The sequence below is a fragment of the Manis javanica genome, chromosome 5 (assembly GCF_040802235.1).
Source record: "Manis javanica isolate MJ-LG chromosome 5, MJ_LKY, whole genome shotgun sequence".
Lineage (NCBI taxonomy): Eukaryota > Metazoa > Chordata > Mammalia > Pholidota > Manidae > Manis > Manis javanica.
Window position 1 is genome coordinate 163,567,891 of NC_133160.1, and position 21,642 is coordinate 163,589,532.

The window sequence follows — 21,642 nt, forward strand, 5'->3', positions numbered from 1 at the left end:
CATGTTTGGGTGGCTGGAGATTAGTGATGTCAACCCAGAGTTTTTACCGTTGCAATCAGAGCTCCAGAAGTATAGGGCAGATTTCCACTCCTTTCTGTTGCTCTTCCTCTCACTTTCTGTGCCTGAACTAGATGGATGAACCATTCTCTTCTACCATGGTGCAGAAAAGCATCTTTCCTATTCACTAAACAATTCTTCATTTCAAAGGTTTGGGGCAAGGTTTGCAGAAAGAAGCAAGTTGGAAGGAGCAAACATTTAGTATGATATCCTTGGAAGAGCACGACCTTTAGGACCAAAGACCCATATTTGAATCTCAAATCTGCCACTTTTTTGCTGGGTAACCTGAACAAATCACTTCCCTACTCTGAGTCTGAGCTTCCTCCTTCTCTAGAAAATGAGGAAGGTAATGTTTACCTTACAGGTTGCTGGAGGGTCGAATAAGGTAAAGCAGGCAGTCTGGACTCTGGTTCAAAGTTGACCCCTACAGTAGAAGTCCCAGGTTTAGACTCTCATCTCCTGCAGGCTTTAGGAAGTCAGTATATAAAAGGAAAAACTGTAAAGTACACCCTTGAAAATCCCTTGTATCAGTCAGCCTATATGGTTTTATGCAGATGAAAAGATTGCTTCTAGTTAGTGGCTGATGTCGATAAAAAACAGATAAACAAATATATATTTTTACACTGGAATCATATTCTTTATAGAACAACATGGTCATCATTTTAGAAGTAGATGGGAACCAAGGACCATTGAGAGAACAGGACGGGGAAAATTGTATCAAGGGCCATCTCTGTGGGCTTCATCCTTGTAATTGGGCTGGGTGGGCCTTATGCTCAGAATTGCCTTGGGTTTATCTCAATGCTCTGTTGTTACCGTCTTGGAAATCTTAATGATATTTGAACAAGACTCCTCTCAATTTCATTTTTTTCTGGGCCCCACAAATGATGTAGTCAGTCCTGGGTATACCTTTAGGTTATTATTCCTCTCTGTTCCTCCTTGTCCTATTTGCTATAGATGAATTCACATAAGATGACTGTTATATGATATGTCACTGTAGCAAAATAACTATTGTACACAGTACCTTACTGTAATTTCAAATGCACCCTGAGAGAGATTGGTATAATTATCCTCATTGGATGTTCCCCTTGGATTGATGTGTAATTTGCTCAAGGTCATACCATTAGAAGGGTTCACACCAGGAGTGGTATGTCTGTCTACTCTTGCTACTGTACTATGATGAATGAGACAAAACATGAAAAGTAACTTCAATTCAAAAATAACTCAAAGCAGCAAATGCCTTATAAGATGGTATTTGGGCTAAGCTGATGTGCTGGGTCATGCTGGACACATAATTTCTTTATATTATATTTCCCTAGTTATGGGCTTGCTTCTGACATGAAATCTGTAGGATTTTACTCATCATTGTATTCCCAGGCCCTAGCATATAGAAGATGCTCAATAAATATTTGTTGAATATTCCTGCCAGGTTTGTCTTCGGTCTGTGTTAATTTGGCCTCCCTTTTTGCAGATTCATACCTTTCTTCCTTCTCTTCTTTGAAGACCTTTCCAAAGGGGTTAAGATGTGAGGATGCAGGGTTGATGGTAGCCTCTGTGAGTCCTACTGGGCATGCCAGTGGCTTCTGCCAGTTCCACTGGGAGTGCCAGAGCTAAGAAGCTTCAAGAAATTGTTCCTCATTGGTCCAAAATGGCTAGCTAGCCTTTATACCCTGTCCCCGCCAGGGAGTGGGCTGGTCCTGGAACCAGTGAGGTCAGGTCAGGCAGCTTTCTGCAGCAGAGGGCACCCCTAAGGAGCTGACAGATGGAAGTCTGTCCTCAGCACACCCAACAACGGGGGCAAAAAATGCCCTCCTAGAAGGAGGACCAGGAGCACATTTCCATGTCTACTTCACTTATCCTCCTTTTTCTCCACAGAATCTTCACTTCCTTTTTGTGGATTCATGCCGTTGCATTTGTTTTTTCTGTTGCACATGCCCTTTGCCTACTTCTTTCTCCCTTTGATCTGGTACTTTGTTTCCCTTCGTGACTGATGTCAGTTGCTGACTCCTCTGAAAGCCCCTGCTCAATCTGTCAGGCAGAGCTGGTTGCTATTCCATGTGCTAAGTCAGTGCATATTTCCCACATGCACTGTGTGATGAGCCTGGTCTGGACGCCACACTGAAGATGAATGAGGGTCCCTGCCCCCACACCTACAGAGGAGATGTCCTCCCCGCTTTGTGCCCCAACAATAATTAGTACTTTCTTTTCTTTTATTATAGAATCTACCACGTTGCTTACTTATTCACCCACACATTTATTTGTTCATTCACTGGGGGTTAACCAAGTCCTTGCCTTCTTTGTACCCAGTATTCTGACAAGCAGTAGGGACACGACAGCAGTCCAGTTTGCTAAGGGATAGTATAACGCCAGGGGAAAAATATGTCTCCTAGACTGGAACAAATTACCTTTGAAACTGAAATCAGTCAAAGGGAGAAAAAAGTGGGAGAAACCCCTTTATTGCTTACAAGCAGTCGTCCACTTCTGCTCACCAGTGTCTCTCATGAGCCGGCTGCAGAAAGGGAACCTATCAAACCTCTCTGGTCCAGATATACCCTCGCTCCCCCGATCCTTGTAATCACCTATTAATATGGATATGGACTACTTCTCTCCACCCCTTGGAAACACCTGTTGATACAGAGCCTGGTGGCCAGGTGAGAGATTCTGGAAAATATTGGAATTTTACCCACAGATAGGTATTAATCAATATAAAGCCAGCATAATTCTAGCTTGGACAAAGCTATGAAGAAGTTTATAGAGTTATGAGGTTTTACAAAGGGGCATTTGACCTGGGCAGGGGAAGTGGCCAGGAGAAGTGACAATTACAATACCGCTTAGAGAAGGGAGAGAGGAGAAGCCTTTTGGGTGTTGCTTACAGAATGCACTCAAGCCCAGCAGTGGAAGAGCTGACGGAGAATGCGGAGATGTGAAAGCACTTTGATCAGGCTGGAGTTCATGGAGCGAGGAGCACAGTGGAGGGTGAAGGTATGTGATCGCTAATGACCATGTGGAAGGTCATTGCCTGCCCTCAGTGCTCAGTGGGAAGCCATTAAAAGGTTTTAAGCAAGGGATTAAAATGGCCAGGTTAGCAACCCAAAAATATGTGCTAGTGTCTGTTGGAGAATAGATTGGAGAAGGTCAAGGATACCATGGGGAGACTATGAGGAGGCCATTTTCACTTAACCATTGAGATAAAAGCAGCTTAGAGTAAGTTAGGGGCATGAAGAGAAGGAGACTGAGCTAGTGCAACCTGGCAAGCCTTGGTGATAGGTTTGTACATGACTGAGGATGAAGGAAAGATAGATATCAATCAAAGCTGCCTTCAGACTCCCATCGATCCCTAATCTTTTTGGATTCAGCATCCAATGTAAATTATAGACCACTCTGTGGAGACATATACACATATGTGCATGTACACATAGCATTTGCCTTTTACTTTGGAGGGATACACAGAACTTCTAAAGTCTGTTCATGAGCCCCAGGTGGGAAAACGAACTGTATCTTATTTCTTGCTATACCTCTAGATTCTATTCAGGAAAACAGCATAGAATCTGGTACACAGTGCATGTTTATTGAAGCAATTAATAAAGGTGAGAGGAGATGGAGGGCACTGAGAGGCTCCTGACGGTTAATTCTCTGCCCTTTCTGCTGCAGTATGGATGTAGGAGTTTTAATAGAAGAGCTAACAACTTGGCACATCTATGAACCAACTGCTCATTAGCTTGCAAGGCAGCATTAGGTGGAAAAGTCCACAAATGGACTCATGAGCCTCCAGGTGGTAGAGAGGAATAAATTTTAAAGTATTAAGGCTCCAAAGACCCAAGATTTGTCTGCAGCAGATGTCTCCCTGTAACGGTAGCTGAAGAATAAAACAGTCTGCTTTTATTTTATGTGGGGGAGTGCATCATTTAGAGATGAAGTCAGTCTGCGTATGGCTTGGTGGATAAGTTAAGTTAATGTCTTCCATCTCATGATTCATTTTTACCTTGTGGAAGAAGCAGAAATGGTAATTGTGTTCATAGACAGAGATTTAGAATAGAATTTTGCCTTTGCAGATAAGGCATTTCAGGGGGTCAATAAAGATAAGAGGGAAAAGAAATGCATAGGAGGAAGTTTTAAGAAAGATTTAGTCCACATGTATTAACTTAGGCTGGGTTCTATTTTTCTCTTTGTGCTTTGAGCAGCTGCATGCTTAAGCAAGAGAACAGCCAACTGAACCATGAAGTCTCTGAGGAGCCTTAATGATCACCTGGTTTGGTCCCCACGTGAGCAGGATTCCCTCTGCAGTGTGCTTTCCTGATGGTCTATGGCCCCTCCTGAAGCTGCCCTAATGGAGATCCATTGCTGAGTAACTGACATGAAGTCCTGTCCTGACTCTTCAGTCTATACCAGGAATGATAAATAGGCTTACATTTGCATGACAATTCTGATTACTTCACAGTGTCAGCCTCCAGCTGAATGATTCCAGATCTGAGTCAGGATTAAAAAAAGAAAAGAAAAAGTAGTTGACTATCAATGATTCTCACAGAGGAAGGAGGTTGAAGAGTAGTACCCTGGAATGTTCTGTACTTGTTATCCCTGGGTAGATTCTTCAGTTAATTAATTCACCTTATTTACTGAGCATCTGCTATGTGCCAGTTGTGGTCCTAAGAGCTGGGGATGGGAATCCAGTAGTTATTTTTCCTGCCCTCTGTAAAATTAGGCAGAGTCAGCCCCTTTATCCTTCTTAAGGTACATCCTGCTCCTACTCCCACCCCTGCTTCGGCTTCCCTGAAGCCACATTCTCTCTTTACTTGTGGCTCACAGACTTGCTCCTCAATTTCCCCCTCTTCTTCTCTATTTTAAAGTGTTGGAGGGCCTCAAGATTTGGTCCTGAATCTCCTTTTCTTCTCTGTCTCACTCTAGATAATCATATTCAGTCCCATGTGTTCCAATGCTATCTATATGTTAATAATAATAAAGTTTATGTCTGTATTCACAGAGGCAAACCTATATAACCATCTGCTCCCTGACATCTCCACTTAGACATCTAAAATACACCTCAAAAATAACACATTAAAATGAGAACTCTTAATTTCTGTACTGCCTACGAAAATATAACCTTATTCATTGTCTGTATTGCCTACCAAAATATGTCCTTACTCATTTACCATGTCTTGCTATGTCAGTAAATGGCATAAATGCCCTTGCCCTTGCCAATGAGACAAGGTTTCTCTCCTTCTCTTACCACCCCTCATCTAAAACATCAGGTTTCCTGTCAATTCTACCTCCAAAACTTCTCCCCAGTCGGCCTGAGACATTCTAGCTTTTGATGACTGTCCCAATCCCAGGTAACCTTATTCTTGCCTGGAGTGTGTCAACAGATTCCTATCTGCTCTCTCTGCTTCCATTCTCCCCTGCTTTAGTCCACTGCCTGCAGAGTAAAGAGCAGTAGTTTTAAAAATAAATGTTAATACCATCACATAAAATAGTTGCTTAAAGTGCTCCAAAGGCTTCTGCTTAAAGAAAATCCAAGTACCTTTCCCCACTTTACAGGCTGGTCTTCTGTCTTTGCCTGCTTCTCAGACCTCACTGCCTGTACCTTCTTCAGCCACTAACTAGTCCACTTTCTATTCCTCTGACAAACCATGCTTTGGGACTTCCCATTTTTTTGTTTCTCCTTCTAGGATATTCTTTTCTCTGATCTTTCTGTAGTTGGTTCCTTTGTGTCTTTTATGTCTTAGCTTAAATTGTACCTTGCAGTGTATCTTCATCAACTCTTGTCTGGATGACTGTAACCATCCCTACAGGCCCCTCTTCCTCCCTTTTGCCCACTCCCATCCCCTCCTCCACACTTGGCAGATTTGGGCCCAATTGCCTGAGCCTTACATCGTCTATCTAGCCCCTGACCTGTTCTCCAGCCTCATCCTCACTGGATTCCTTGCCTCACACATTAGGTCGCCCTCCTTTGCTGTATTGCGGAATGCCTCTGAGAGGTTTCACGTGCTATTCCTCCTGTCTAGTACTCTCTCCCATCCTTCTTTCTGGAAAACCTCTAATCGTTCCTTAAGACAGAATTTAGGAAAGTATTACCTTTTCAGGAAATGTTATTCTGAACCTCACCTGAAGTTTATCCACTGCTTTCTGTAATGGGCTTCTGGAAGAACTGTTTTATTATATTGTAACCTGTTTTCTAGTCCCTCTTAATGGCCCTCTTGTAAGCAGGGATTATATATGTATGGATTTATCTTCATCCCCAGCACCCAAAAGACCTTTGCATTATTATAAATATTGCATATAGATTTACTTACAAGATTTCTGGAAGAGGGCAGTGGCATGGCAGCTGCTGGGTGGATCATAGCCAGTGTGCTATCCAACTCCAGAATTTAGGAGCTCTGCGTGGGGGCTGACCTTTGGGGATAGGTGAGTGACATATCCCGAGGAAGACACAGTAGTATGTACATTGTGGAGGAGCAAATTTGGTGCTCTTGGTGCAGTTATGTGACCACACAGCACAGCCATGTTTGCAGCCTGCAGCAGCTCAGCTCCCAATGCTTGACATGTGGGCCTAGGAAAGGACAGAGCACCAGAAGATGTTGTAAATCAGTTGGAAGGACAGGAAAGGCTCAGAAATTATGATTGTGCTCTGCCCTGGCATGGCTGCCTCCTTCCCTAGGAGCTGCCTCTCCCATGCAGTGGAGTATAACTGGCCGCATTTCCATTTAGTGACCCTGCCCACCTGGCTGCATCTGACTCAGATATGGCAGTGTCCTAGGAAAAAAAAAGCTATAAACTCTTAACTGTTGGAATATGTCCATTTCTTTGCCCTTCCTGGGTCAAATATTCTTGACTTTATGATATCCCCCAGTAATTCTGAATAAGGAGTTGGGGGATGTGGGGATTGGGATGAGACAGACTTGAGGCTTTCTGGGGATGGGAATTGACCAGTCTCCCAGGAGTGAAGATGTAATGAGAAAAGAGCCAGGAGGGTATCTAAAGCTTACCACTTTGAGCTGAACAAATGGCCTTTTCCCTTCAGCAATGTGGGTAAAATTCTAACATTTCCAGAATATCTCTCCTGGCTTTAGTGTATTTGCATATCCTCAGGGGTGGAGAGAAGTTCATCTCCATGTCAATGGGTAATTGCCTGAGCAACAAGGGTGTGTCTGAACCTGAGAGTTTAAAGGGAGGGGCTGGTTTTGCTTGCTTGCTTCTTCTGGAGCAGAAGAGAGAAATTGCCCTGGACTGCAGTTTGTAAGCAATAAACGGGTTTTAAACTTTATTTCTGCCTTTGACTGATTTTGGTTTTTAGAGGTATTTTGCCCTGAGATTTCCTCTCCCCAGACTTACATCTGGCGGCAGTCGGCAGGGTGCCTCTGAACCAGAAATCTGTCATAATGGGTGCCACCTTTGGGAGGGCTGCTCCTGTGGATGGTGGGGAGGCCCCAGTGGATACAGTGGCAGGGGATGCCGCTTCACCTGTTATTATCCCCCCAGCTGTGGGCTTCCAAGTTGGGAACCTCTAGTGGGAAGTTGGTCTAGGGTAAAGTACCTCTTAGAGGGTTGGGGCCTTCCCTAGAACTGGGGACGGTGGAAACACTGGAAGCTGCAGATTAGCCCTTCGTGAGTTGGAAGACTGCTTGGAGACCTTAGGAGGCCATGTAGTGGCTGGCATTGTAGGGCCTCTTTTCATCGAGATAGTGGAAAATGTTATACAGGAGAAAGAGGATTATTGAGGGACTTAGGTGGGAGAGAGACACACTCCAGCATTGCTTGGAGGAGCTGGGTGATAACCTATGGGATGCTGTTAAAGAAGAGAGACAGTTACTGAAAAGGCAGCTCACGCTCCTAGAAGATTCCTTAGCAGCGGCGAGGTGGGGGATGGCAGGAAAAGCTGCGTTGCAGGAGGCCATGGGGAACGGGGAGGAAGGAGTGGTGCCTTCAGCCCCAGAAATGGTGGAGGAGGAGCTGTTGGTGGAGAAGCCCAAGGGAGAAGAGGAGGAGGCGGGGCTGTTGGCAGATCTGCTACCCAGGCCACTGCCGGAGGTACCATCTTCTCCTGTTTTAAAGGCCCGCTCAGCTGTAATTAAGAAAATAAAAATGAAACAACCGTGGGCTCCTCAGGGGGAGGAGCAGCCCACTCCCCGGGTTGTGGAGCACTCCATACTTGGCCCCTATACCCAGGATGAGCTGGTGGACATGAGCTTCTGGTATAGGCAGAGGCCATTGTAATCTCTGCCTACATGGCTTTTACATCTCTGGGATATGGGGGTGGAAAACATTGTTGTATCCAGTACTGAGATGAGTAGAATGGCTTCCCTGATGACTCACCCTTCTCTCTGGCAGCAGTGGCCGAATGCCCATCACACCTCAGGGAATCAGACACTCCTGGAATGGCTGACAGCTGCCATCAGGGTACTTTGGCCTAATCAGGGTGATTTACCATATTTTCCCAGTAGTTGGAAAATGTATGTAGAGCTCCAACAGGTACTGTGGGAACTGAGTATAAAAAACATCATCTATAATATGGACCCCCAGGGCCCTGATGAGGAGGTGTTCACTATAGGAATGAGAAATCTGGTGTGGCATACAGCTCCCCCATCTCTCTTTGGGTCCCTAGTGAATACTCTTGCCCCCCACCTAGGGCAACCCATAAGTGAGGTTACTCATACTTTAGCAGATCTGCGGGAGGTTGAAACAATAAGGGCACGGAGGGAAGTATGGGCCACAACTGAGAGGAGAAGTGCAAAAGGCCCCATGAAGGTCTCAAGGACCCAGATGTGGGTTGATTTGATAAAAGCTGGGGTAGTAAAAGAAAAACTCAGTGGGCAGCCCAACAGAATATTGTTAGAACTGTAGCATCAATTAAAGCCAGAGCAGCAGTTCCAGCCACTGAGGTCCAGGACATGGAAACCAGAGTCAAGGCCTCATGCCCAGCCTGTGTCCCTGCAAAACTTCATGGGAGACAGTACTCAGGATTCATCGAGCCCTCACTCCCACAGGAGAATGATTGGGCATCCCGGGTAGACTGGGGGTGGGGCTCAAAGTCCCCACCTTGGGGGACATGGTGCGACCAGAAGCCACATGGAGAATTAGCAATTCATTGGTCCCCTGTGAATATACAACGTGTCCTGGTGCTGGTGGACATAAAAGCTGAGTGTTCTTTGATCCATGGCAACCCTGAGCATGTTCCTGGGACCCCTGGTGTGATAGATGGCTTTGGGGGTAAGGCAATTAGAGTGAAGAAAGCCCAAATCTCATTGGAGATAGGGCATTTACCCCCAAAAGAGTATACCCTGTACATTTCTCCCATCCCTAAATATATTTAGGGGATAGATATCCTGCAGGGCCTGTGGTTACAGACTACTACAAGTGAGTTAAGACAGAGGGTATGTGTGGTAAGGGCAGTTCTGAGGGGACATGCTTAGCACCCATTTGTAGCTCTGCCTGTACCTCGGTGGGTGACAAATATTAAGCAGTATAAATTGCCTGGGGGTGCACAAGGAAATTGGAGAAACTCTATAGGAGTTGGAGAGGGTGGGCATCATAAAGCCCACTTATAATCCTTTTAATTCCCAGTGTGGCAGGTGAGAAAGCTTTTAATTCCCAGTGTGGCAGGTGAGAAAGCCAGACAGTGCCTGGTGTATGACTGTAGACTACAGGGAATTGAATAAAGTCACACCTCCTTTGCATGCTGCTGTCCCCTCTATAGCAGACAATCTGGACACCCTCAGTCATGAACTGGGAATGTATCATTATGTACTACACCTTGCTAATGCTTTCTTCTCTATTGACATAGCACAGGAAAGCCAAGAACAGTTTGCCTTCAGGTGGGAAGGTCAGCAGTGGACATTCACTGTCCTTTCACAGGGATATCTCAACAGTCCCACCATCTGTCATGGACTTGTAGCCCAGGACTTGGCCACATGGAAGAAACCGCAAACAGTGTGGTTGTATCACTACATTGATGATATTATGTTCATATCTGATTCTCTTTTAGATTTAGAAGGGGCAGTTCCTAGACTGTTGCAACATCTACAGGAAAAAGGACAGGCTGTGAACAGCACCAAGATTCAGGGACCTGGTTTGTCTGAAATTCTTGGGGGTTGTCTGGTTGTGTCAAACTAAAGTTTTTCCTGAAGCAGTTAATAGACAAGGTCCAGGCTTTCACCACCCATACCACTGTGGCAGTATTACAAGATTTTTTGGGTCTTTTGGGCTACTGGAGAGTGTTTATCACACATGTGGCACAAATTCTGAAGCCCTTATACCAGTTGGTATGAAAGGGCATCAGGTGGGACTGGGATGAGACATGTGCAGCTGCTTTTACTGCAGGCCTTAAATGTAATGGACTCACAAGGCCCTGTGAACTAGATGTTCATGTAACCAATGATGATTATGAATGGGGTCTTTGGCAGTGGCTTGAATGGACATGCCAACCTATTGGATTCTGGTCACAACTATGGAAAGGAGCAGAGGTCTGGTACACCTTGACAGAGAAACAACAAGCTGCTGTGTACCACGCCTTGCTGGCTATGGCACCCATTGCTGGAACAGTCTGACCAAGGTAATAACCACCTATCCCATAGTGGGGTGGGTGCAAGGCTGGACCCAAATGCCACGGAGTGGCATGGCACAGACACCTACATTGACCAAATGGGGCACATATTTACAGCAGCACAGTGCCCTCTCTACTAGCCCCTGATTTGGAGAACTTCAACGCTTATTGGGGCCAGCAACCTATACCAGTGGAAAGCAGGAAGAACTTGCTTTTCAGCCCTTGGTAGCCAAGACTCCTTATCAGGAGGGAAAAGCCCCTATACCTGAAGATGCTTGGTACACAGACGGCTCCAGTCATGGGCAGCCCCTGAAGTGGAGGGCTGCGGCTTTCCATCCTAAGACTGAGACAATATGGATGGAGGATGGAGAGAGGAAGAGCAGCCAGTGGGCCGAGTTGCAGGCAGTGTGATTTGTGATCACCCAGGAGCCCTCCCCTACAGTTGTCTGCACTGACAGCTGGGCCGTCTATCAGAGTTTGACCCTGTGGCTACCGACAGAGTACCATGCCAACTGGATGGTTGGTCACTGGCCCCTTTGGGGGCAAGAGTTGTGGCAAGACCTATGGGCCTCTGGTCAGACTAAGACTGTTACTGTATTTCATGTGACTGGCCATTTATTTGCCTTTGGCAACCCCAGGGAATGATGAAGCAGACACATTGACCCAGGTGCACTGGCTAGAAGGAAAGTCTGCCTCTGATGTGGCCCAATGGCTGCACCAGCATTTGTTGCACGTGGGGCAAAAAACAATGTGGGCTGTAGCCCATCAGTGGGACTTGCTATTGACCTTTGAAGAAGTCAGCAAAACCTGGAAGGAGTGCCTTGTGTGCTCTAAAAGGGACTTACACTGAGTCCCATAGCAACATGGAACAATAGTAAGGGGGCCAATATCCCTTGTCAGGTGGCAAATAGACTATATTGGGCCTCTGTCCATATCAGAAGAATATCGGTATGCCATGGCTTGTGTGGACATGGTTACTGGACTATTGGTTGCTTTTCCTGCACGTTGTGCACATCAGCAAACCACCAAGAGGGGCCTGGAGCATCTCTTTGCAGCCTATGGCTGGCTGCAGGTGATGGAGAGCAATCAAGGCACCCACTTTACTGGACATGTGTTACAAGAATGGGTGCAGCAATTAGGAATAAAGTGGAAATTTCATGTACCGTATAATTCTACCATGGCAGGATGATAGAGAGGTACAATGGTTGAAATCTGGCCTGAAGTCAGACACCAATAGCCTTCGGGGTTGGTCAGTTCGCCTATGGACGGTGCTGCGGCGTTTGAATGAGAAGCCACGTAAAGGAGCTCTGAGCCCTGTGGATGCGCTTACACATCTTTGCTGCCTCTCTTATGCAATTCAACATCCAAAACAAAGAAGAGTTATTGAAGCCAGGAAATGGCCTGCAGAGCAACATCCTTCTTCCAGCCCCTACCGCCTTATGCCCTGGAGACACTGTTGAATGAACCTGGCCCTGGACTTTTGACACACGGACCAGCGATGGCTGGCCCTTCTGGCATCTTGGGGGAAAGGCCTGGAAGCCTCGTGTGTATTCCTGGAGTAACAACTAAATGGCCCCCAAAGGCCACGGTAGTATACCCAAAATGTCCAGGAAGTAAGAGTATCTTGTGGGGAAGTTTTGTTTTATCTTTATGGCCAGTGCATGTACCTCCCATAGCTCTGTATATCAGATACCCATCTGTAACTCCCACAGGGAGGGGGGTGAAAGTCTGGTATACTAGACCAGGATGAGATCCCATTCCTGCCACTGTTTTATCACAAGACCATTCTCTTGCATGTATCTTACCTGATGAACAAGATTTACCTATGCTCGTGTCATTAAAACATGTATCTTATTGCCCCTAAGGTTATTTTCTCCTACAGTCCTTGTGGCCTGAATGTACCCCCTGGTTGCAACTGCTGCACGATGATTGCTCTGAACCCTCAGCTACTGCCTGCCTATGGAATGGATGAGCTATGGACTTAATGTGCATAAGACTTTGAACCTTGCTAAATCCTCTAGCTTGAGGATTGTCCTGATTTTATGCTGTTGCTATTGTTATATTATTAGGCTGATCCAGTTTTCTTGCCCAGGGACCATCGTGGAAGAAAGGGAATGAGTAGATTGTAAGGAGAGATTTCTGGAGGAATGGCTTGTGGGTAAAATTGTAACATTTCCAGAATATCTTGCCTGGCTTTAGTTCATTTGCATATCCTCAGGGGTGGAGAGAAGTTCATCTCCATATCAATGGGTAATTACCTGGGTAACCAAGGGTGTGTCTGAATCTGAGAGGTTAAGGGGAGGGGCTGGTTTGCTTGCTTGTTTGCTTCTTCAGGAGCAGAGGAGAGAAACAACCCTGGACTTCAGTTTGTAAGCAATAAATGGATTTTAAACTTTATTTCTCCCTTTGACTGATTTCAGTTTTTAGAGGTATATTGCCTTGGGATTTCCTCTCCCCAGACTTACAGAAAAATTAAGGATTGTCAGAAAACCAGAGCTGAAAGCATTTTACTGAGGACACTGTGACTCAGAATGGGGTCAAGGCTCCTGGGATCAGTTAATGGCTGGATCTGGAACCCAGGCCTCTCAGCTCTCAGCCCACTGTTCTTCCCACTATCTCAGTTGTCTCCAGTCTATAAAGCTGAGCTCAGCTTATCTGCCAACATGTGTTCATTATGCTTCCCTCTTGCATCCAACTTGATGGTGGCAGGTAAATACCTCTAGGGTCCCAGAGCTCAGGGTTAGCTTCAGCTGTGTGGTTATTAGGGATGCATGTTTATCTTGGGCATCTGCCTACCTCAAGACCCAGAACACCCATCCCTTAATATTGTGGGTCTGGGAACCACAAAGTGATAATCACATGGCAGGACAGTGACACAGAGGAACACCAATCATAATCACATGACTTGATGTGACTGATGTGGGGGTGGCACTTGCAAAATACCCTACCCATACACACCCTGCTAGTGCTGCAGCATTCTAGCATGGCTGCATTCCTGGTCTTAGATGTAACACTTGTTTTATTGCTTCCAAATTTGGTTGGATGCAGTAATAGCAATCTCATTTCCAACCAACTTAGTCTGTCCAAGGTGGGAGGATGTCTGCTCTCTCTGCATCAGTCAGGTTCCCTTTAGATAAGCAGTGCTCCTGTCTGACTTCTACAGTGGGTCTGAAGTCATTGTCTTCAAAGGATAATCTAAACTTTGCTTGAATCAGAATCCCTTGGTGTGATTGTAAAAATCCAGACTACTGGGCCTCTAAAAAAGGTTCCCCAGGTGATGAGGGTTGCTGGCCTCAAGGGTCACTGGGATTGGAAAAAGTAATGTGTTTAGGCTGGGGGGTGGGGGTTTCCTGGCCCTGCTGCAGCACTCCCTAGCTGGATAATTTTGGTGTGTTGCTCACCTACACTGAACATCCCTTGAAGAGAAAGAATGTCTTATTATTTATATGTGTCTCTATTCAGTGCCTAGAACATAGGTGGCCCTTGACCAGTGTTGAATGAATGAATGCATGCATGAGTGAAGATTGTTAACCATGCTGTACCTATTCAATGAGGTAACTCAGAGAAAACAGCTGTGTTATGCCCACACATGGTAGGTGCTTGTCAAGTGCAGCTCTCTTCTGTTCCCCTTAAGATAGTGGCCTGTCATCTGTGGGGAACTTGAGTAGGGACACAGCAGAAGTATGGAGGAGATGACAGGTGCCCATAGACCTTGCTAAGACCTAGAGGTTATAGGGCTTCTAGGAAAGTCCATACTTCCCTTCTTATTTTGCTCCCTGTTGTTCTCTGTCCATTGTCCTGGGGGTCGCCAAACACATGAAGGTCAGCTAAGACCTAAAGCAGAGGAGAGGGTTGACTGCCAATGTGCCACCCTGTGTATGCCAGGTCTGTGTCCAGAGATGAGAGAGCATGGTAGCTAGGATCAGCAGCTAAGGGTAGGGGCATGTAGAGGATTAAGCTTGGGATTTGGGGTCCTCGGTATGAATATATGAATAGCACGTGATACCATTGAGAAAAATAGCTGATTTATTCTACATTCAATGTTTTGGTCTGTGAAAGAGTCATAACGTACCTCCCCTCTCTACTCCCAGCATTCTTGCGAGAATGGAATGAGGTGATGAAGGTATAATTATTGTTTCTCTCTATAGATCATATTGTGATACTTTCTACTCAAAGTGTGGTCCCCAGACCAGCATCTTTGGCATCCCTGAGGAGCCTGTTAGAAATGCAAAATCTAAGTCTCTGCCCCAGACTTACTGAGGTAGAATATTGTTTTAATAAGATCTCCAGGGTATTTCAAATATACATTAAAGTTTGAAAAGCAAAGACTAAACAATTATATGGAATTTTTAGTTCTCTAAACACTTTTTTCTGGAGAGCTCCTCTGGAGAAAATAAATGTGTCTTATTTATCTCTATTTAATACCTAGAATATAACTGATCCTTAACTAGTGAATGAGTGAGTGAAGATCTTACTCTCACCCACTACTGGGAGCTCTTTGCCCAGTATTTTTTCTGCTGTAATAGGACATGTACATAGTGATTGCAGCTGCCTCACAACCAGCTGATGCCAACCGCAGATGCAGGCATTTAGCATGTGATTAAAGACAGAATAATCCACTTAATGTGGGTTGTGGGAGATATTTGGCAAGAACCAAGGGACAGAGGTTGGAATTTCGTTTCCAAAGATAATGTCTTTCCCAATTATTTAAAGCCTTTAGTAACTTGGTTCACACCCAGGCAGAAATAAGCCATCTTGAGACAGAATTCTGTAAATAGGACTCTTGCTCACTTTTGCAATGGAATCTTGACTCTAATACGTATTTATGCAACATTACGTAGAAGGGTTGTCCAGCTGGATCTTTGTGGAGCTAAGACCAACTGAGCTTGCCATCTACAATGGAGAAATGCTTTTTGTTTACTAGATTTTACCACCAGCTAAATTTATTAAAGAATTAATCTATCCCATCATTCAGCAAATAATATAGCACAGTGTTTGGGGTTATAATAGTGAGTGTGCTAGCAATCTCCACTTCAACCAGGTAATTGTCGGGTGGTGAGGATAGAATGTGAATCAGGAGTTACAGTGAGGTCTGAGGAAGCACAGAAGAATATGGGGGAGCATGGCAGGCGAACATAGCCTAATAAGGGTGGAGGTGATGGAGAGACACTTAATGCAGCAAGTGACTTTTAGACTGACACCCAAGGATGAGTAGGAGGTAAGCAATTGCTATAGGAAGGAGGAAATGAGGTACAAAAATAGGATGGGTCCAGGCTGAGAAGCAAGAGAGAGCATGCTCTGACAAAGGAAGTGAAGCAGAAATATTTTGGATAGCTGTAATGATGGTGTGTGGGCTGTATGTAGGAATATGTGGGGTGTGGAGTGTGGTAAGGAATGAGGCTGAAGAGTAACCAAGGGTGGCACCATGGGGTACTGTGATTCCTCCTAAGAAATGTGTTTCATGCCTTCATACTTGAGGAAGTCTTTGAAAGTGCTGGTGGGTCTGACGCAGTTTCCAGGTTGCCTCTCTAATGGACCCCTTACCTAGCGTGGCAAAGTGAAGAGATGTGTCTCTTGTCTGCTTTCTCACCCTGACCTTGTGTGTCTCCTAGTCTGAGCTGGATACCTGCTTCTTGCTTTGCATACTTTGATGCCAGCCGTAGGAGGGTCCTCAGTATTGCCTTATGTACTTCTTCAGAGAATACTGTTTCTCTTCCAAGACTTCATTGACAGAACTCTCCTGGTCACTCTGATTCCAGTCAGTCTAATGAAAGGGCCTCCTTTATGTGGGCTCTTTCACTGGATTCTCCCTGCCTGGAGAGGCCAGTAAGACCCTGGCAGCTTTGGGCCTGAGCTGAAATCAGCTGCTCAGTTGGGCCTGCCCAGCAGCATCATTGCACACATCCCTGTGCTAGAGGAGTGGGTCAGGTCATTGCTGTGCAGTCACCATATACCCATTAATGCGCTGACCACATTTACACACGCCTTCATCCCCAAGGCTCTTGCTATAAGCTCTCACTACAGGAAGGTTTTTGAGAGACAGTTGGCCAGACACAGGACTGAGGGTCAGAAGAGCTGGCCTGAATTGTCCTTCCTGACCTTGTTCTGTGACCTTGGGTGAGTCACCTGAATCTTGGTTTCTGCATCTGTAAATGGAGACAGACAAAGCATCAGCCCTGTCTATTCTCAGCCGAGTGGTGAGATCCAACATGGTCATGCATGGGAAAGTGCTTTGTAAACTTCTGTGAAAGAGTGGGCCTCCTTCAGCGAGCTGGGCATTGCTGGCTTAGTGCCTGGCTGCTCCATTTGTTTGGCACAACTGATGGTAGATGGCCCCCAGGAGTTGTGCATTTATCACTTCCACAACTACTCACTGCTTTCCTACTGAGGCTTTCAAATTAGGTTTCATTTGATCACAGTTCCTATACTCAATCACTTACTGGTCAACCTAATTAGAAACCACCTGTCCAAAGATAAACATTATTTAGATCATAAATGTTGAGACCAAGTAATTTTTGGTGACACAGCACACTCTGAAACATACTCTTTCTGGTGGACTTATGGTGTGCATACCCAGTTAGCCCCCTTGGTCTGTAAGTATCTCTTCCACCTTCTTACTGGCATTTTCTGAAGTGTTAATGGAACAACGTTAAATTCCAGCTCATTTCAGAGCTCTGTTTTTCTCTAAAAATTTTTCTCAGGGAATCTTTAAAAATAGATAGGCAGATCAATAGATAAAACAGAAGAAAAATGAGTGTCCCTCTTCAAATAATTGCCCTCCAAAATGCAAAATACTGACACTAAGCTCAAAGGGGAGATTAAAGACTTAAAGCATAGTGATGAAAATGGAATTTAGAGAATTTAAAAAACTCATAGTATCTTATCCTTAAAAGGGATCCTCACTATTTCCTCTTCTTGTTCAGTATACATGGTGGAAATTCCTCTCCTGGAGGCAGTGGACCCTCTTAGAATGTGGAGGCATTTACATCCAGATCAACCTAAGGGCAGCATAGAAAGGTGAAGCCCTCCCAGCTCCTAGGGTCCCTGAAACCTTCCTGAAACATCCTTCCCGTCAGGTACAAGTGGTGCTTCTTTGTGCTTCCAAGTGCTGCACATTCTTTTCCTGATTTTCCATTTAGTTTCTTAGCTTTCTTACCTGTCTCTCTATAGTAGACCATGAGCTCCTCAAAGTCAGAGGCTGGGTCTCATATACCTTGCCAATTTAATGACTAACTTAAAGATAGACTAACGCACAAGTCACGTGGGACCACTCCCTCAGATACTCATCATCCTTCACCAGGGTGACTATGGCAGCCTCTACCTCATTGTTCTGACTTCCATTTACCCAATCTCTACACCTTCCTTTACATGGGAGTCAGGGAAGTCTGTAAGATGTAAATTAGATCAGTCCTTCCCTTGCTTAAAACTCTTCGATGACTACTCCTGTCCTCTGGGTAAGCCTGAATTCTTCACATGGTGTCAGGCGCCTTCCATTGCCAGGACCCATCTCCATCCATCTCCCCTCACAGCTAAAGCCTCAGCCACCAGAAAACCAGCTAATTTCCTGAATATATCCCACCCTCTTCCATGATGACAGTAACTGACATTTACTGAGCGCTGGCTATGCCACATACTTGCTGATCACTCAATCTGAATTCTTAATATACCTCCTAACTACCCCATGGAGTCATTATCATTATCTCTCTTTTTATAGAAAAAAACTGAGACTTGAAGGGAAAGGAAGCTTGCTCCAGGCCAGATAAAGACAACTAATGAGTTAGAACCAGGCCTGAGACCCTGAGATTTTTTCCACTACGTTATGTTGAAGGACATGTGTTACTTAGGCTGAAAGAATTTTTTATCTAGTTGAGACATGACAGTACCTGTATAGAGAGAAGCGACTCTGTGAGAAAGGTCTTCCAAATGCCTGTCCAAAGTAAATTTCAAGGGTGCTATGGGAGCCAGAAATAGAACCAGCTCTTGCAATTGCAAGAGTCCAAGAAGGCTTCACCAGACAGGTAAATTTGAACTGAATTTCAGAGGATAAAGGGTTTGCACAGGTAGAGAGAGGATGAAAGACTTCTCTGAGAAGGCGAAGCACCAAAGTAAGGCTGGTAGAGGGTAAGGCCCCAGGTAAAGAGGTTGGGGGAGGCAGGGAATAGATCCCCTTGACTAAAGGAGGGACTCCGGGGAGGGGGGCATTGTGGAAATGTGGGAAGGGCCAGGAATGTAAGGGAGGACAGTTTCAAGAGGCTCTCTACTGCTGGGCTGAGAAGCTGGGGATGCATCTGCAGGATGGTCTGAGAGATGCTAATTGCCTTCTAGCAAAGAGGTGGTCTGATTCCAGTGTGTGAACAGGGAGATGGGGGGAGTCTGGAATGCCCAATAAGGATGCTTTTGCAACAGTCTTGACATGAGACAAGAGTGGTGGCTTGCAATTGCAGAGCAAAAGCCTGATCCCACAGGCAGTTAAAGCCACCGTGGGCCATAATTTGCTTTTTAATGACTGCTGATCCTGCTTTTACTGATGTCTGGGGACTTCAGAGGCTCTTTAGAGTCACCCAGTGTGTGGCTAGAGGCCTGTGTCTGTGTATGGCAATTAAAAAGCCCTTGGTCAGGGTCAGGAAGCCCAGGATTTAGACTGGGCCCTGCCTCACTGGTGGGATTGCCTTAGGCCACCCTTGCAGCTTCCTGGGCTTGTTTTCCATGGTTGTTCTGTGAGACAGGCCTGACAATCCCCACCTCAGGCTTGTGTGGGAATTAAATGAGATGATGTCTGGCAAGCACTTAGCACACTGCCTGCCTCAATAAGCACTCACCAAATGGGAGTCATTGGCTTACGTTAGGCACCCTATCAAACAGGAGTTCTAGCATTGAAATATTCTCCCAGAACATCAACATTGAGATGCTGCCTATCGTGCAAAGTGCTGTGGGTAACACTGAGGTCAGATCTCGCTCACCACCCTCCCTGTGAAACACCCAAGGGGGCTGCCACTAATCACTGCATCTTCTGCCTGAGTTAAAATAGTATGTGTGTGTGTGCATTAAAAAGCTCACTCAAAAGCAAGAAGGAAAGACAGGACATCTGTTGAGTAGCCTGGTCAAAGTGGAGGTGAGTCAGTTTATATGAAAGCACCAGAAAGAGTCCTGTCTGTGCAGATTTGGGCTCCACTTGCTCTTCAGGCCCTTGTGCAACACGACACTTGACCTGTTCAAAACAAGCCAGAGGCCTCTGTAGCCTGTGGAAGAAATCCTTTTAGAACCTCCTATGTGAGGATTCAAAGCAATGCTTAGAGTACAAAGCAAACACACTGTAGACTTACCTGAGTCCAATCAAAAGCAGTCTGAGAAAAATCCATCTATTTTTTTTAACATCCATTCACTTACTCATTGACTCAGCACTTTATAAGCACCCTCTCACTTCCTGGGTTTATTTGATTGTTGAGCTGAACAGATTTTCAGCTTCTGACGGGGAGAGACTGCGTCTTGCTCACCACTAATCAGCAGGGTCCAAGCAAGCAGCTGACTGTGTTGGGGCTGGAATCCCGCCTCTCTTGTGCTTGTCTGGGGCTGCTTTGGCCTGGAAGAACAGCTAGGACAAAGAGGTGACTTCTTCAATAAGCACAAGGGTGTGCTAAGCTGAGACCTGAGGAGGTGGGTGCTCCCAGAGAGGTGCCTTTTCTAATTCCTCCGCTCAGAGGAGCAGTTTCCTACTTTGCACATATGTACTCTTGGTGCTAACCGAGTCCACGTGTGTTAGGGGGCTAAAAGTAGTGCTACTACTCTAACATTGTTTTTTTTAAATTTTAGGCAACATTTATTGGCCATTGTGAACTGGGTGTGATAGTCCTGCCCCATCATACAATGATAATTGGGGGAAAATACTGACGTCCAATCTCATTAATCATTTGGGTAAGTATAGCATAAAGATGTATGCCCAGGACAAAGGTCACCTCCTCCACTCCGGGTAGTTAGGGATGGTTTCCAGAAATAATTCCTGATTAAATTTTGAAAGATGAGTAGGGTTGCCTAGGAGTAGAAGTGAGGCAACATGTTTCAGCCTCAGACCAGAGACCTGTGAGGGCGTGATGGGAGTGGGAGAACCCGTGTGTAGGCGCACAAGGAAACCAAATCCATGGCGGTTCAGATGCAGGTTGGATGAGTTCTTCTCCACAAAGTGTTCCAGGATCCCCACTGGAGGAGGGATTTATTCTCTCCTTTACTGTCTCTGGACCTGCACATTTCCAGCATTGACCAGACACTTGCTGAGACCAGAGAGCTTGTGTCTTTAGTTTTGTCTCCTTAGTAAATAGCACAGGGCCTGGAATAGAGTAGATGCTTAATGTACATTTGCTAAAGTAAATTCATGCAGAGAAAAGATGGAGAACGTGCCTCCCCATTACAGCTGATCTTGAGGGATTAATTGTATCTATTACATTTAAGGGACCTCTAAAATCTTTCTTGAGTTTTCTTGTATAGCACTTTTACCTAATCAAAGGAGCACGTATGATGTGTATACTAAATGTGGGTATTATACATATACTGGAAGTATTCATATCAAATTTATCAATGACTCCTTCTGGGGAGTGGGATGAGAAATAGGTGGGAGGGTATTATTTCAGTACTATTAAGTATGGCTGTCCATGTTGTGCACTGCACAATTCTAGGGGACGTTCATTTAGAAGTGAATCTGTACTTTATAAATTTAAACAACAGAGAAATTATGACACTGTCATAATTCCTTTCAGGGTTTTTCTGCAGCTCCCTAATAGGTCTAAAATGGATGGGTCTTTCATATTCAAAAATTATTAAGACTAAAGAGTTGTGGGTAAACTTACAAATTTTAAAAATATAAATGAGAAAATAAAAATGACCCATGTTTTACCAACCAGAGAAAACTACAATTAACATTTCACTTCATAAAGTTTGTTTTATAATTATTTATTTTTAAATGATACTTGCACTTTGAATACTTTTGGATAATACAGAAATGTACAAAGAAGAAAATCAAAAGTCACTTCTAACTCACTCACTGTTAACATTTTGTGAATTTT